This window comes from Hyperoodon ampullatus, assembly GCF_949752795.1.
Source record: "Hyperoodon ampullatus genome assembly, chromosome: 3".
Lineage (NCBI taxonomy): Eukaryota > Metazoa > Chordata > Mammalia > Artiodactyla > Ziphiidae > Hyperoodon > Hyperoodon ampullatus.
In genome coordinates this window covers 53,061,737-53,080,013 of record NC_136916.1, presented here as the reverse complement: position 1 = coordinate 53,080,013, position 18,277 = coordinate 53,061,737, and positions in this window count along the sequence as shown.

Sequence of the window (18,277 nt, the reverse complement as noted above, 5' to 3'; positions counted from 1 at the left end):
GCAACAAGAAAAGCCACTGCCATGAGAAGCCCGTGCACCGCAACAAAGAGTAGCTCCCGCTCGCCGCAACTAGAGAAAGCCCACGCGCAGCAATGAAGACCCAACGCAGCCAAAAATAAAATAAAACACAAAATAAATAAATTAAAAAAAATTCCCTTACAGAGATGTCCTCATTATGTTCTGTTTAGGACTCCCCTACCCTATCCCACATAGTACATAGTGGGATCTCCACGCCTAAAAGATGTTTTCTCAAAAAGCCATAAAGATAAACACATTAGTCACATTGGAAAAGGCAGAAACTAGGAAATTAACCTCTTCCCTCCCCTCACCCTGGTCCCCCAGGGTATTCCTAAACTTCTCCATAGTGTAGGGGCAGGGATAAAAGACTTGGAAGAACTGCTGCCCATCTCCCACAGGAAGCACCTCTCCAGCCAAGAAAAGGACATTCAGAGGACGGCTGACGTCTGTCCCTGAGGCCCCCGGGCCTCCCTCGCCCAGACACCAGGAACCAGAAAGTCCTGCTCTCGTCCTGCTGGCAGCCAGAATGCGAAGATGGGATCCAAGTCTCTACTATTTGGGACTTAGACTCTTGGAGGAAAGACGTCAAGATGCAGGGACAGTGAGAAATTACTCTTGGCAACAGTAGGTATTTCTGAGACATGCCCTTGACCTGTTGGCTGCCCCGGTTGGTTCCCATCTACTTAAGCCCGGTTTCTCCAGATTTCCTGCTGATCCTGTGAACATCTCAGTGGTCTCCCTACAGCCTTCTTCTTTGCCTAAGTTGGCCCCTGAGTTTCTGTCACCTGCCCCCAGTGACCCTGACTCACCCCACACCTTCATAGGCAGCCAATTCTAAGAATCCTCTCTCAGGAGCAGGTAAGGGCCAGGCTGCCCCAGGGAGCCTTCGTAGGGGTCATCGCACGTTGGGGTCAGCTCGTTCACTGCTCACGTTCAGCCCTCCCTCCAGGCCTCACCTGGGCATGCCATCAGCCTCCTAATCGGGCAACTCTCCACAGCAGACCAAGGTGTTATTGTGCCCTCAGAGCCTCTTTTGCTCCCACGGGCATTAGTCATGACCACCTCTACTCTCCCAGCACCTTGTCTTCACCTCCAACGCAGGACAGATCATATTCTCTTGCAGTTGTTTGTTTATCCACCTGCCGTCCCACCTGCTTCTGTGCCCCGCAGGGCTGTGGGCTGTCAGTGTCATACGTGGTGACCCAGGAAGCAGTTTACACTGTAGCTGATGACCCAGCACCAAAATGACCCAGACTGAAGGGCCAAATGTGCTCTTCTCACACTCCCATGAGGAAGCCAGGGCTGAGGAACGCAGTTCTAAGAAGAGACGGCAATTTAGTAGGAGGAAGTTGGCTTTCAGAGAACAGATTTTAGTGCTTTGCTTGGGAGAGGGCCTTTCTTAGATTCTCAGAGACATTTCCTAGCAGGGGAGCTGTGAGCTGCTGGCCTCCACCTGGAGGGCTGGAATCCTCACCAGCTCCACGTCCAGCTGGAGAGAGTTGCTCCAGGAGCCCCTCAGTGGAAACTCCCGGGACCCAGGAAGCAGCTAGGTGGAGTGAAATAGATGTTACTAGAAGCCAGAAGCCCTGAGTGGCCGGGTGAGTGCACCTCCATGCCAGAATCAGCCTCAGAATCCCGTACCTGACGGGGAAAGCCCTCCAGGAGTGACAGTGTTGTTGGTTGGAGGGTCTGCTGAGCTGTTCCGTGGCACCCACTTATAAGGTCTTTTCTGACAACTCAAACTCAACACTGAGGCCAGTGTCCTCAGCCAGGCTGCAGGCGAGCATCGTTTATCTGCACGTGATCCCTCTGAATGGTCAGAGGTGGCAGTGGCTGTATCACACCTGGGCCCCTGCTCCTGAGGCTTCTGTGGCCCCCGGGGGGCTGCCTGGCCTGTTGCTGTAGCTTGCTCTGGGTCTCGTTTGCCCGGCCACAGCTGAAGGGAAGTTCAGTGCAAAGATTCAGGATGGTCCTGGGCTGTCCTCCCACTGCTGCAGATTTAGAGGGACCCCTAGAGGTAGGTCATCCTGGCCTGCACCTGGCAGGGCCACCCTAAAGTTCTCCCATCTCTGGTCGGGGCAAAAAGCTGTTTCCCAGAGGTGGTTTTACCTGGGAAAGCATTCCCTGTGGGTCCCCTGAGTGAGGTTAGCTCTCTTCCTCGTTGTGACCTGACCTCGGGGATGGTAGACAGGGGCTATCACGTCACAGCTGAAAGATCAGATGGGGTCCCTTCCCATGGGGCACATTATTAAATAACCCGCTAAGTGGCCATGGTCACAACACAAGGGGTTTTCAAAGGCTAGACTTGCCTGGGAACGCTCCTGAAATTCCCGATGGCAGGCACCTTGCTCCCAGAAATCAGGAGGCAGAGGGTAACCGGGCACAGGAGAATCGGCTAAATGGGGGGCCTCCCTAGGAGAGAGAATTAAGATCAAATAAGTTCCTTGGCCAATTGAAACTTGTATGCTTCTAATGTCAAAGAATGACTCTGCGAGGACTCATGGCTGATGGGCCAGCAGAGGTCAGCTATCCGTCCTCCCCGCTGTGGGCTCCGCTGCCCTGTGCCTCTGCTGCTCCCCACCTGACTCCAAAACCCTGCACGGCAGAGAGAGTCCTGGGCTGAGATGGAGAGACCCAGGGCTCAGTGCTGCTCAGCCTGCACTCCTCAGGCTCTCTCATTCACCTCGCCAACCCACAGCTTCCTCACCTCTCAAGGAGGGAAATCTGAAACCTCCTAAGGGTTCTGTGAAGCTCCCGAGAGACAGGGCAGGTGCAGTGAAGCGTGAGGTGTAAAGAGATGCACAATGTGAGCTGCTGTTAGTGTTATTTTTGATTGCTGAGCGCGGCCATCCCTGTGGCCATCTCTGCGTGCCTGGGAGGTGGCATGCAGAGAACGCCTGGCTGGCAGGAGCGTGGGCCACGGGGGACCTGCCGTGGCCTGTGATTCAGGACAGGGTGCCCAGGAGCCAGGTGTGTGAATAGGGAACGTGGGTGTGCCTGAGGCTGTGGACACACACGCCCACACAGAAGTGTAGGTAGCTATGGGCATACCCCCTTTCAAGACCAGATCTTCTTCTAGCCCACTTTGGAGCTGGGAAGCAGACAGTGTCGGGGGGGAGACGGTGTGGGGGGCTGCCATGGAGCTGCCTTGAGCATCTGCTGTGGTAATGCCAGCGGGCACATGCTCTGCACCGTTGCTGCCTTGCTGGGTAAAACAGAGCTCCTGTGCCTTTAAAATCGTTTGACATCTTTGAGATTGGAAACAGAGCTCCCCAGTGGAAGGCCAGCGGTAGCTCTGGAATGCTGTTCTAATAGACAACTCTCACTCTGGGTGGATTTCAACCAATACTCCCACCGTCAGGCTTTGGAACGAAATCACCTATTATTGTCCTGGAAAAGGCCCCAGATTGCCTGGGCTGATCCTTCTCCCATGTGGGTTTGTGAGAATCAAGCTCTTTTCCTCTCAGGCTGCACAGACCCATCTTCCACCCCCAGCTGACCGAGCCACCCTGAGATTCCCATCTGGATCCAGGGCTAAGAGCTCAGGGCTGGGGAGGGAGTCCCAGGGTGGGTCGCCTGAAGGCTCCTCTAGGCCAGCCCCTCCGGGGTGTGCCTTGCACAAGACTCACAGGGGAGCCTGGATGGACAGCCAAGCCTCCCCACACCGCCACCCCAGCTCCAGCACCTCCTCCCCCGAACCCCACTGTCAGAGGTGTGTGCACATTCTGCACGTTCACGCAATACAGTTAAACTTGGACGCTCCAGCTCCTCCTCACGGCCCCTCAGCTCCCTGATGGGAAGGTCCCTTCGTCCCACTGTGGGGTCCCTCATTATGGCCTGAAGCCTCTCCAGCTACGCCCTTCCCGGGCCTGGCCCTGCCAGTGGTCAAGTCTTCTCTTCACATGCAGGCCCTGGAGGCAGAGAGAGCAGGGTTGAATCCTGGCTGCTGTTTAGTAGCTGTGTCACTCAGGGCAGGTTACTAGACATTTCTCATCCTCACTTTCCTCATCTGCAAAATGGGAATAGGAAATATAGACATTTCAAGGTGTTAGGAGAATTAAATGAGCTAGGCTAAATATAACAGTCTAGCTCAGGAGTTCTCAAAGTGTGGGCAGGGGTCTCAGAGAGTCCCCAAGACCCTCTCGGGGCTGCAAAGTCAAAACTATTTTCCGGGCTTCCCTGGTGGCACAGTGGTTGAGAGTCCGCCTGCCGATGCAGGGGACGCGGGTTCGTGCCCTGGTCCGGGAGGATCCCACATGCCACGGAGCGGCTGAGCCCGTGAGCCATGGCCGCTGAGCCTGCGCGTCTGGAGCCTGTGCTCCGCAACGGGAGAGGCCGCAGCAGTGAGAGGCCCGCGTACTGCAAAAAAAAAAAAAAAGAAAATTTGTTATAGTTTTGAATCATGGAGGCTAAATTTTTAAATTGTCAAAATTGTTGCTATAGACCACTAACCATTTTCACAAGTTGAAGAGGAAGGATTTTTTTTAAAAAAGATAGATTTCCCAAAGTTACTTTATTAGTTTCCTATTGCTGCTGTAACAAATTAACCACAAATTTAGTGGCTTAGAATAACACAAATTTATTATCTTACCGTTCTGGAGGTCAGAGTGAAAAGTGGGTTTTACTGACCTAACTTCAAGGTGTCAGCAGGGCTACATTCCCACAGGAGCCTCTAGGGGAGAATCTGTTCCTTGCCTTTTCTGCCTTCCCAAGGCTGCCCACATTCCTTGGCTCATGGCCCCTTCCCCATCATCAAAGCCAGTAATCACATCACTTCAACTTCTGCTTTGGTTGTCTTCCCTTCTCCTTCTCTGTGACCCCCACGCCTCCCTTTATGAGGACTTTGTGATTATACTGGGCTCACCCCGATAATCCAGGATAATCTCCCCATCTTGAGATTTTAACGTAATCACACCACGAAAGTCCCTTTTGCCATGTAAGGTGATACATTCACATGTTTTGGGTATTAGAATGTAAACATCTTTGGGGGTCATTATTCTGCCCACCACAGCTAAAAAATCATAAAAGCAGGTTACTGAAAAACATTTTCTTAAATTATACTGCCTTGTGTCAAAAGGTTAGTGAAATCATAGTGTGCCAGCTGAACGTGGAACCTACTTAATGATGGAACTGTGCAATATAGTAACCTCAGGAGCAATCTGGAAACCAATGGTGCTCAGTATTTTTTTCCTTGTAGCATCAGGTCCAAGTTTAAAATTTAAAAATTTTAATAACTAAAATAAGATCTTCCTTAGTAAAATTAGAAAAATAATTAAAATCTAAAAGTAAAATTTCAGGTTTATTCTTGTATCCCAGAAGTTTATCTATGATCATGATATTTGGCTTTTGTTCACTATTTTAATATACTTGGCCTTGGGGCTTCCCTGGTGGTGCAGTGGTTAAGAATCCGGCTGCCAATGCAGCGGACACGGGTTCAAGCCCTGGTCCAGGAAGATCCCACGTGCCACGGAGCAACTAAGCCCACGTGCCACAACTACTGAGCCTGCACTCTAGAACCTGAGAGCCGCAACTACTGAGCCCACATGCCACAACTACTGAAGCCTGCATGCCTACAGCCCGTGCTCCGCAACAAGAGAAGCCACCGCAATGAGAAACCCACGCATCGCGAGAGTAGCCCCTGCTTGCCGCAACTAGAGAAAGCCCGCGCGCAGCAACGAAGACCCAACGCAGCCAAAAATAAAAGAAATAAAAGAAATAAATTTATTAAAAAAAAAAACAAAAAAAACCTTGGCCTTGTAGTTTCAGCTAAAATGTGTATTTGGTGTACTCTTGCTAGCCTTCTCCAAAATGATGGTGAGAGTGGAGAGATATTGTTTTTCTTTTAATAAAACATTATACCTCCTTTGTTATGTTCACATATGCACTGGATATAATACATTTTAACTTATTTGAAAATATTGTTCCTTGCCCATTTTTCAGTCACCCGTGACTGGATAGCCTGACTCTCTCACACTCACCAAGGACAGAGGGATTAACACCATGGTAGTTACAAAGTCTATTTGTGTGGTTTAAAAAGTTTTCTTTTTTTTTTTAATCAACAGACTTGCATAGTTTTCATTTTCTCTCTTTTTGTCTTTGTGATGTTCTGAGCTGATAACCTTCTGGGAGGCATCTAAAAGGACTTGAAACTTGGAAAAAACTTTCCAGTGTTTGGCACAGAGCAGGCATCACTTGTTTACATGTGTCCAGCTGCCTGACACTGGCCTTGCAGGGCCTGCCTACTGGCCGGGCTTAGGGCTGCTGGTGCCTCTGCCTCCCCACCCCCCATGAATGCTCAGGATAGGTCCCTCATGGGGGAAAACTACAGGCGCCACAGAGGGGTCGTCCATCCTCATTTCCTGTAGAGAATGCTGTCACCTTCACTTACCTTTAACCAGGTAAATAGGGGGCTGTACTTGGAGACAGGTGTTGAGTGGCCCCATCTTTCTGACTTAGTTTGGTGGTGTTTTGGTGCCTTCACAGACTGGCAACCTGGACAGCTGGCCCGGTACTTAATTTGGCTCTGTTAAGAATGAAAGCATTTGGTGTCTGTTAGGCTTTTCTTGAAACGCTGACAATAGCTTGTGGACAGCCCTTCTCCTCCATGATACCCAGCTGGGGACAACTTCCCTACCTGCTTCTCCATAATCTTGACCTTCTTTCAGGAAGGTTGAGGCCTCAGTGGGAACCAGACATTGTCCACATTAAGATATTCCCTCAGGGTTTCAAAAGGCTTTCTGGTCCCATCACCCAGAGCAGAACAGGGTACTAATTAAAGATGATTTGGATCCATTAAAAAAACTCCAGGGGCCCTGCACCGAGTTGCATCCAATGGGAAAGGCTGTGCAATAGGAGTGGCCCCAGCTGTTCATCTTCAAGGTGGTTCAGAGTAAGGACTCCATCAGGGAAGGGATGAAAGACAAATGTTGATCCGAGGATGGAATCTGGAGGTGGGGGAAGGAATAGGGGTTGGAAACAAGGTGCAAGAGGTAATCAGAGATCGCCAAGACTGCTTTAAAGTGCTGCTATTAGTTTGCTAGGGCTGCTGGAACAAAGCACCACAGACTGGGTGGCTTCGCAGCAGAAATGTACTGTCCCACAGTTCTGGAGGCTAGAAGTTCAAGATCAAGGTGTAGTAGAGTTGGTCCCTTCTGAGGGCTGGGAGGGAAGGATCCGTTCCAGGCCTCTCTCCTTGGCTTATAGATGGCTGTCTTCTCTCTGTCTCTTCACATTGTCTTTCTTCTATAGGTGTCTCTGTGTCCATGTTTCCCCTTTTTATAACACCAGTCATGTTGGATTAGGGCCCACCCTAAGGACCTCACTTTAACTTGACTACCTCTGTAAAGACCCTATTTCCAAATAAGGTCATATCCTGAAGTACTGGGGGTTGGGACTTCAACATATGATTTTTGGGGGGACACAATTCCACCCATGACAGTGCTCATGATAAAGAAAAAGTGCAGGGATGTCATGATCTCATTATGTAACTACTATGCATAGACATAAACCCAGTCACAGCACATGCAGACAAAGACAGTCAACCAGGTGTTCGTCTCCGGGTGATGGAATTTAAGTTGATTTTTTTTTATCATTATGCTTCTTTGAGCTTAAAATTTTTTACCCTGAACATATATTCGCTGTATAATCCGGAAAATATTCTGACAAATAAACATTAGTAGGCGGAGGGGAGAAGAGTAAAGTTTGCAGAGTTCACACTGCCTGGCTCAAATCCTGGCTCTGCCACTTTGCAGCTCTGCACCTTTGGGTCAGATACTAACTTCTCTGTGCCTCTATGTCCTCATCTGGAAAATGGGAATAGTAAGTAGTACCTCATAGGGCTGTATGAAGATTGTATAAGTTAATATGTGTGAAGTGCTTTCAAAAGGGATAACAAAAACATTAGCTGTTATTCATTTACTACACTGAAATTTTTGAGCTCTCACATGTACTACACTAGATGCCAAAGACAGACAAGTGTACAAATAGCATCATAATGGTTAACACATACTGAGCCCTTTCTATGGGCCAGGCACCATTCTAGGACATTTATGTGTACTTGTGCATTTAACTTTCACCATAACTCTCTGACATAGGTCCTATTTTTATTCCTCTCTTCTCAGTGGGGAAACCAAGGCACAAAGATTATTAAGTGGCAGCGCAGGATTTGAATATACAGCCAGGTTTTTAACCATTTCGTTGCCACCCTCCAAATGCATGCAATAACAGGTTATAGGAGGCCTAAGATGACTGAAGTCTGCCCGGACATTGCCAGTCATGGCACATAAGCTATTTAGGAAGAAAAGACACTTAACACTTATAGACAGCATTTCATTACTGGGATCAGGGCATATCTGCCGCCACGGCTTTACCAGATGGTGTCTCTCGCTGGCCCAGGGGTGCAGATCTGTAGCTTGTAGTCCGCTGGCTTCAAATGGATCCTTCCACCTTGATTTTCCTTTTACAATGATATTAACATTTGTGTGTCAAGTGCCATGTTCACCCTCTTATTTTGTTCTCAAAAGGAGCCTGTGACTCAAGAGAACCAAGGTTCAGAGGGGTTTTCACAACCTGCTCAAGATGACACAGAGAGGAGGAGACAGAGTTGGCACTGGAAGTTAGGTCTCCAGACTCCTTGCCCACAGCTGCTCTTTTCCTGGGCCCTGCAGCCTCCGCAGGGACATGCCCGTCCCCCGGGACAGTGTGGGCACCAAGGAGTTCTCCCTGGGACAGAAGAGCTCTTGTGTGGCCGGGGAGCCTCTCCCCTGCCCCGCCTCCCTGCCTGTCCTGCTCTCGGATGGCAGGGTCCAGCTCTGTGCTTCCCCAGCCAAGGACACGGTGCCTGGCATAAATATTCCCACATGGTCGGGGCTGGAAGGGACCTGGAGATTGCCTGGTTTGTAAGCTTTCTTAAAGCAGCAGAACCCTTTTCCAAGTGGAATTATACATGGAAGCCCAACACAAAACACAGATAAAAGCAGCTCTGTCCAAGCAGGCATGGGGTCCTGACTTTCACCTTGCCCTGCACACGCTCCCGCAGAGGAGGCCCCTGGGAACCTCCTTAAAACCCTGGACTCTTAGAAAATTCAGTGCGGAAGCTGCCAGTCTAGTCGAACCACACACCCCCTTCCCCTGCCCACCCTACCTCTTACCCTTGGAAAGGCTGAGACTCAGAGAGGGGAGGTGAGTTACTCGTGGACCCCAGAGCCAGGATCATGAAGACAGGTCCCTTGACTCCATTCCATGCCCTTCCCAGCACCCTAACCTCCTAGCTACATGGCAAGTGTTCAGTAAATATTTGTTAAATGAATATGTGAACTTTCCAGAAAGACTTCCATGGTTTTCCCTGTCCCAAACAAACTTCCTCCATCCTGAGAGCCTTATTGATTCCTGCATTGGTCCCAAGCACAGAACACGTACTCCACCAACACTAGCTATGCAGGTTGAGAGCTACATTTAATACCAAGACTGGAGCAGGGCTGCACCATTGTTATGCTGTGGGGCATCAGAGCTGCAGGTGACCTTTCAGGCCACGTTCACTGGTCAGTTCGGTCAACCTCTACAACCACCTACACCGTGCAAGACAATGCACTGACCCCGGGAGACAAAGACAAAGACAATACTAACAACCACAAACACTGACAACGCTTGCAGGCCTACCATATGCAAGGCAAGGCTCTGTGCTAAGAATTATATAAGCTACATTCATCAGGATACATTTGGTGGCAAGCAACAGCAACTCAACTGAGATTAATGTAAGTGTTCAGTTGAGAGCCTGGGTTTGAAATTGTATTTTTAAAATGTCCTTCCAAATTCACAGGGTATGTGTAGTGGGGAGGAGGATTTGTGCCTTGGGAGGGCATCCACTGATTAGGGAATCATGAATATGAGGGGTCCCTTACAAGGGGGGACAACTGTTTCCCTCCAGGTCATGGTGTACTGCAGGCAGCAGGAGCAGGCCCATCCTATAGCCCAGGAAACTGACCCAGCAGAGAGCAGTGTCAGGTGAGGCGTTAGACCACACACACTCTTTCCTGCAGTCTCCTTGGGCTTGGGTGCTGACCTGACTGGCCCAGACTGGCCAGGCTCCCAGTTGCTCGGGGGAATACAGCCACACTGGTGGTCTCTGCGTGTCTGACCCAGCTCCTTCTCTCACTATGTAAAAGGAGAGCTCGGTTAATGTAAAATGTTTGGACTTTGGATTTACTGAAGGCATTTGCACTGGGGGGATACAGGGGTGGAGGATGGAGTTTCTTTGTCTTGGTTTTTCAATGATGAGAAAAACCTTGTGCTTCCTGACTTGGAAAGAGCACTTGCCCTGGAGTCAGACAAAGCCAGATTGGAAGCCATTTCTATCCTTTAGCAGATCAAGAGCTTGCACCTCAGTTTCTTTGTCTATCAAATGGGGCCAATACAACCCATGCTGCAGAACTGTTGTGAGTAATAAATGAGACAGTGTATGTGATCTGGTCCAGCATCAACTAGCACAGCAGTACTGAAGAAATATTTGCTGCTTCCATCTTAGGAACTAAGGAGTTGGCTTTCACAAAGTACAAGCTCCATCTGTGAGAATTGAGGAACTGTCACTAAAGAAACAGCCAAAATTACAGACATAATTAAGAAAACCCAATATGCCAAAATCCGAATTTGCAAATCAAATAAAGGTAAATGATTCTCTTTGCAGAAGTATTCTCCTATTTCTAAAAAATCCAAAACAAACAAAACCCTAAAACATGCACAGAAATTTGAAATCATGTAATGATTTTACTTATCCAGTCTTTTCAGGAACATATTTATGGGATAAAAGCAACTTAGTGACAACCTGGGCATCTCCAGCTCCAAGGTGCCCCGGGTCTGAATTCCCACGAAGGGATGAGGAATTTGCTTCTTAAATATGAGTTAACCATGAGCCTTTGAGATTAAAAAAAAAAAAATGCCCCAAAGACAACCCACAGAATGTGAAAATATTTACAAATGAAGCAATAGACAAAAGATTAATCTCTAAAATATACAAACAGCTCATGCAGCTCAATATCAAAGAAATAAACAACCCAATAAAAAAATGGGCGGAAGACCTAAATAGACATTTCAGCAAAGAAGACATACAGATGGCCAAGAGGCACATGAAAAGATGCTCAGCATCACTAATTATTAGAGAAATGCAAATCAAAACTACAATGAGGTATCACCTCACACCAGTCAGAATGGCCATCATCAGAAAATCTACAAACGATAAATGCTGGAGAGGGTGTGGAGAAAAGGGAACCCTCTTGCACTGTTGGTGGGAATGCAAATTGGTAGAGCCACTGTGGAGAACAGTATGGAGTTTCCTTAAAAAACTAAAAATAGAACTACCGTATGACCCAGCAATCCCACTACTGGGCATATACCCTGAGAAAAAGCACGATTCAAAAAGACACATGCACCTCAATGTTCACTGCAGCACTATTTACAATAGCCAGGACATAGAAAAAACCGAAATGTCCATCGACAGATGAATGGAAAAAGATGTGGTACATATATACAATGGAATATTGCTCAGCCATAAAAAGAAATGAAATTGGGTCATCTGTAGAGATGTGGATGGACCTAGAATCTGTCATACAGAGTGAAGTCAGAAGGAGAAAAACAAATATCGTATAATAACGCATAGTGGAATCTAGAAAAATGGCACAGATGAACCTATTTACAGGGAAGGAATAGAAAGGCAGACATAGAGAACAGATGTGTGGACACAGGGAGGGAAGGGGAGGGTGGGATGAGTTGGGAGATTAGGTTTGACATAAATGCACTACCATGTGTAAAACAGATAGCTACTGGGAACCTGCTGTATAGCACAGGGAGCTCAGCTTGGTGCTCTGTGACGACCTAGATGGGTGGGATGGGGTTGGGGGGTGGCAGGGAGGTCCAAGAGGGAGGGGATGTGTGTATGTGTATGGCTGATTCACTTCGCTGTGCGGCAGAAACTAACACAACATTGTAAAGCAATTATACTCCAATTTAAAAAAATGAAAAAAAAGTTAAAAAAAATACCCCTTGGAAATTCTCAGCATCAGTGTTCTACTGTTCTAATCTCACGGCCATAAAGAAAATGCCATAAAGGGAAGTGTTAATAGGACTACAGGAGTGTAATTCATAGGAGGAACCATCCTCATTGGAGGTTCATTGCACTTCTCTCTTAATCAAAATTGTTGATTAACTCTGGCCTTGAGCCAGCTAGGTGACCTCTCTGAGCCTCAGTCTGAGTCTGATCAGGGCTGGGGGGCTAATGTACATCAGACAACAGGCTCGCATTAGGCATCCCTCTGAAAGGCCAGCTTCCTTCCCTGCGGCGGTCATGTAGGAGATCTGGCCACCACTACTGTTGCCATTTCTGTGCTCTCAGAAAAACACTTGTTATTGATTTTGACACGAAACAGTCTTCCAAGCTGATGGCTTGAGCAGGAGTTTGACCCACAGTGCAGTGGGGAGAAGGCTTTGCTTTGAAGGACACCAGGCTTAGCTGGATGCACGTGGGAACAAGGCCAGCAGAGGCACCAGGCTGTCTGCATGGACACGTTTTCAGACCACCTGGAGCAGATGCCTGTGCACGGGCAAGTGGGAGACTCTTCAGGGGGCGTTTCTCATCTTTGGCTGCAGGTCAGACTCGCCGAGGAAGCCTTTAAAAAAAAAAATACAGGTGCTTGGAACCCACCCTGGTCAAACTGAGTCCTCAGGATGCTGTCACGTGGCCCTGTCTGATTCCAGGCCACCATCACAAAACCAAACTCCACTTTTGTGACCCCCTGCTCAGGGCAGCCCAAACCGCTATAGGGTTCAAGCAAAGCTGCTGTGCCTTCTGTCACATTCTTTTGACATGCCGGGACTTTTTCATTTTATTTCAGCCTCATAAACACTCTTGTGCTTGGCAAGATAGCAGATAAGCAGCAAATATTTTGAGAAAGAATTTTACCAATGAGGACAGTCAGGCTCGGAGAGATAGAGGAAGCTTGCCCAAGCTCACACGGCTGCAACATGAAGAAAACAGGATTCAGGGGCCGCTCTCTTACCTCCGAAGCTAGTAACACTTGGGTTGGCAATCTGTGGCCTGTGGACCAAATTCAGCCTGCTGCTTATTTCTGCACAGTCAGGGAGCCCAAGAATGGCCTTTACATTTTTAAAAGGTTGTAAAAGACAAAAATAAAAACAAAGAATATGCAACGACAGATGCTATTTGTGGCCTTCCAAGCCTAAAATATCCACCATCTGGCTCTTTACAGGGGAAGTTTGCCAACCCCTGGTTAAGACTGTGACAGATGCCTGCTGCGGAGCTCAGGCTGGGACAGCCGGTGAAATGACTCGGGATCAAGGTGTCCCTCCAAAGCTTCACTGTCACAAACAGCCTTCACAGCAGTTGTGCCCCTTTAATGTGACTGAGGTCCTCAAAGTCTCTTGCAATCCTCGTTCTGAGGGCTCGGCCTGAAGATGATGCCTGCTCATTTGGACGCACCAGTGTTTGCTGGAACATCCCAGAGAGCTAAGGGCTTTGCAATGTAGCCTGCTTTCCATCAAAGGCCTCCCTTCACATCCAGGGGCTGAACTCAATGGCTGGACCCCTTTCAATCAAAAGGCAAAACAATGACTAACCCCATCCTCTTATATTCACTCTTACTTGATCCTCACAAAGATTCTGTGAGGTGGAAGAGAGGGTTGTTATCCTAATTTAAAAAAAAATCTTTATAGATGATGCAACTATGGCTCAGAGAGTATAGAGATTTGCATAAGCACACAAAGTGGTGGGGCCACTGCTTGAACCTGGTGGTCTTCTAATCTTAAATATCATGCTCTTCTAGGTTACAGCAGCCTTGGTGGGGGGGTGTCATAGGTTCAGTGCCCTGGTTTAGAAAAAGTATCCAAAACTTGGAGTTAGGAAAAAGAACAACTGCATGGAGACCCATTAGAGGCTTATCGAGTTTTCTAAGGATGTATTCCTTTCGTTTTGACCTTCTATTTACCAGTGACCAGAACACTGGATTACTCCAAGGAGATGTGAAATTGTAGGAGACCGGTAGTGGATGCAAATGATTCTTGTCTCACAGAGGCACCATGATTTTGTCTGGAAGAATAGATTACAGCCCAAAGGTTATAGTTTTGTTGCCTTATAAGATAATCGATTTAACAATCTTATGCCAGCACACGCTCTTTCAGCAATGATTAATCTTTTTCTATCTTTTGGAATGAATCTTGTCATTCTGCTGGTTCCTTCATCAATGAGTTCAATAAATCTTTGACACATGTTCACTATATATTTGTATGAGAGTCATGTTTTTAGTTTTTGAAAATTATATTTTGACACCCTCATCATGGTTATCCAATATGAAGTCCACCAAGCTGTGGTGGTCATCCTGGGTGTTTGAAGAGTCTTCTCTCTTTGGGTTTCTTAATCCACTGAGAGGGGTCCAAGATGGCAGAAAACCTTTGGATGACACATCTAGGTTTAGGTACTTGGCTCCACCATTGAAGAGCTGTGTAACCTTGGCCAAATTGTATGATTTCTCTCAGTCTCATCATCCATAAAATAGAGGTAATACCACTATTTGTTTTAAGAAAAATAACGTAAAATAGAGCACAGAGGTTGAGGATATAATTCTGAGCCAGGCTGCCTGGGTTCACTTCTTGGATTTGTTCTTTTCTAGCTGTGTGGACTGGGGGAAAGCATTTGACTTTATTGTGCCTCAATTTCCTCATCTGTAAAATGGGGATAGTATCTACCTTTAGGGTTGTTGCCAGGATTAAATGAGTTAACATAAATGAAGTTCTTAGAACTGTGACTGGCATGTTTTAAGCACTTAATGTTCACTGTGATGAAGAAAAGGACGATACTTGTAAATGACCTAGCAGAACTCCTAGTACATAATTAATACTAAAAATATTGGTAACTGTCAAATATAAAGATGTCCACCACCCAGAGCCAATTGGAATCATGGCAGAAGATCTGTTTACTCATGAAAACAAAGAGGTTCCAACAAGTCAAGGAATGTTCCCAAAATCATTCAGCTAGAACCAGAACCCAAATCCCATGATTCCCAGGCCAAATTCTGTCCCCTGTACAAAGCCCAGGAGCTAGACACTGAAGGGGAAGTACACGCATCTATGTCATACAATGGCTCAGCCTCCTCCCTGTCTTATTCCCCCTGTAACTTTCAGTGATTCTCCTCCCCAAGGAAGTGTCTTCCTCCTGCTGCTACCCTTGCTTCTATATTTCAACCTGACTTCCATTGGGGACCAGAGGAAAAAGCCAGAGCCTGAGCAAAATATACCAGGTAGAGGATGGTACCGTGCAGTCCCAGATGCAGGAAAAGAGGCAGAGCTCTCCTACGCCCTCCCGCTAACTTCCACTCCCCTGCGGGCCTCAGCTCCATGCTTATGCCTCCAGACAAAATAGTTGAGGATTTCCTTGACAAATGATGAACAGAAAAAACAAACCCACACCACACCACATACCCTGCATACCAGACATTCCTCGGATGGTTTGCTTTGTAGGTGACTGGCCACAGAAGGTCTCCACCTTACCAGTGACAGGTGTCTGAGCAGCAGGGAGAGACCTGTGCTCCAGGTGCTCGTCCCAGAGTCGAGACACAGGACTGAGACCTCTGCTGTCTACGTGCACATCTGTTACCACTTCTCACCCCCACCAAGCCAGCCATAAGCTGGAGTCCAGGCATGATCAACATCACAGTCTAGAGGTGGGTTCCAGGTTAAGAGTCATTCAAATATTTACTGAAGACCTACCGCGAGTCTAGCACCATAGTAGGCTCACAGGAGAGCACGTGAGTTAACTCTCAAGTGGAAGAGATGGGATTTTCTTGGGACACATTCTCCAGGCTACTTTTATGTAGATGTGAGGGAAGAAGGAAGAAAACTTTGCTGAGCGCCTACTCTGTGACCAGTTGCTCGCTGGCCTTTCCCCATGTGACTGCTGTCTGGGGTCAGTTACACTGTGTTGACAACTCAGGCTGGCTTAAACAGGGCAGGGATGTCTGTGGTTAGGGACTGGGAAGTCTGGAAGAATTAGAGTTAGGCGAGTTGATCAACATCACCAAATATACAGATTCTTTGATTACCTTCGCTCTGCCATCCTTGGGGTAGGTTCCGTCCTGTGGCTGGCTCTGCTTGTGGTCAGAAGAGGCTTCTTGATCCAACACCGATGTCGGGGGGGTGGGGGGTAGAGAGAGGCTGATGCCTCCAGCAGACATTTCCTCCCAGCTCCTTGGCCAGATCAGGTCGTAGCCCATCCCAGAACCGGTCACCACCAGGAGAAATGGTGTTGTCCTTGGACCAATCGGGCCCACCCTAGACTTGAGGTCAACTCTCCCAAGTTATTGGTGTGGCTCCAAAGGGGAAGTGGATGTTGGGAGGTGAAGTGCAGTGTTCGGTTCACATCTCCATAGGTTTGGAAGGAAGTGACTTGCTCAAAGCCACATCCCTCTGAAGTCCAAAGCCCCCATGTGTGTTCTTTTCACCCCCAAGGCCTTACAAGGCAAGAAAAGGGAAGGAGGAAGAGCTGGAGAGTCGAATTTCAGGTGCCCTTCAGCTGCAAGAGGGAACTCTGGATTTATTAAAGAAAGCTCCCTGCTCAGCCTTTCCCCTTTTTTTTTCAGATGGACTCCACATTCCACTGGGATTTGGGCCATGAGCACCATTTATTTTATAGCACTCAGCTCACAGTATCTGAGATCTTGTCAATATTTCATTAATAACCCCCTACTGGCTAGAGCCCATCTCCTGGATTTTGCTGAACACTGGTGTTACCAGGAGGTTTCAGGATACATAGGATCAAGTTGTGTTTCCTTGCAGCTGTCTTCGGAAGGGAATCCTAGGAAAGCAATTTTCAGGGAAACTATTTTGGCAATCGTGTTGCCCTGTGGCATGGTGGGGCCCTACTGGGGAAGGAAGGGGCATCTGTGCTGTGTGGTAACTGTTTGGAAACAAACTTTTTATTTATTTATTTTTTGGCCTGTTAAAGTTCCAATCAGCCAGAGTCAAAGACAGCTGATCCCCAGGTCACAAACACTGGTTGCAGACTGCATGGTCTGACGTTGATCACCCAGGCAATCAATCTTCATGAAATTTCTCATATAGCCACAGCTTGGTTTTAGGTGCTAGAGAAGCTACATGTGACAAGATATGATCCCTGCCTGTGACCTAGATGAGGCTGCTGCACAGAAGAAATATTACCTAGTAATACTAGACAGAGCACCATGTGTGCTAAGGGGACAGGGGAGAGAGACAATAATTCCAGTGGGATTTTAGAACGGGGTTTCCCAAGGCATGATCCTTGGAACATTTGCCCCTCAAAATATACTGGGATAAAAAAAAAAAGTGCTCTAAAGCCAAAAAAATTGGGGGAAAACTGTATGTTATACGCTCCTTTTGGAGATATCCAATGTATATGAGTTTCTTACAGGCCCCAAGACACCTCATAGTGAATTAAGGTATTCACTTGTTTAACTTTAATATTATGATTCTTAAATTTGCCCATGAAGCACCCCCTTTTTCCCTCAAGGAAAACAGGAATGCCCTATTAGTGTCCCATGGAACCACACTGCCCCGGTGGCCAAACCAGCCAGGACGCCTAACAAAGAGGACAGCAAACTTGGGTGCTGAGGGCTTTCCTCCCTGGAATCCAGGAACATCCCCAGTGGCAGAAGTGCTTTCTCAGGAGCCATCTATTCAGCAAACCTGGGGCCCTCCAGGATGCAAACCTGATAATGGGGCTGTCAGGTGGCTCCATGGTGCCCCAGAAAAGCGCCCCATGCATCAGATGAGCCGATGGTGAGCGGGCAGGCATGATGGGCGGGTGTGAAGACTGTGGCCCCAAGGCAGAGTGCAGCCAGCCTGAGGGCTTTGCTGTGTCTCTCCTCACTTCTCTGTCCCCTTTCCTTCTAAATGAAGCCCTGATTCCACAGAGCACCCCTCTGCCCCAGCTCATCCCTCCAGCTTCAGGCATCTTTGTGGTCCTCTCTCTCCACCTGTTCCTGCCTGCCTGCATGCCTAGGCCCCAGATGTTCCCCTGCCCCTGGCAGCTAGGCCCGGCCCAACTGCTTGCCCTCAACTGAGGGTCTCCTCCAGCCAGCCTCCTCCCCAAGAACCCAGCCCACGTCACTCCCTCCCTGACGTCCTGCACCCTCCCAGCCTTCAGCCGGACAGTGGGCAACTTGCATTATTGTCGCTTCCCTTGCAGGAGACTGCATTCTTCAGGAAAGTCTTTGAAGGGAACAAC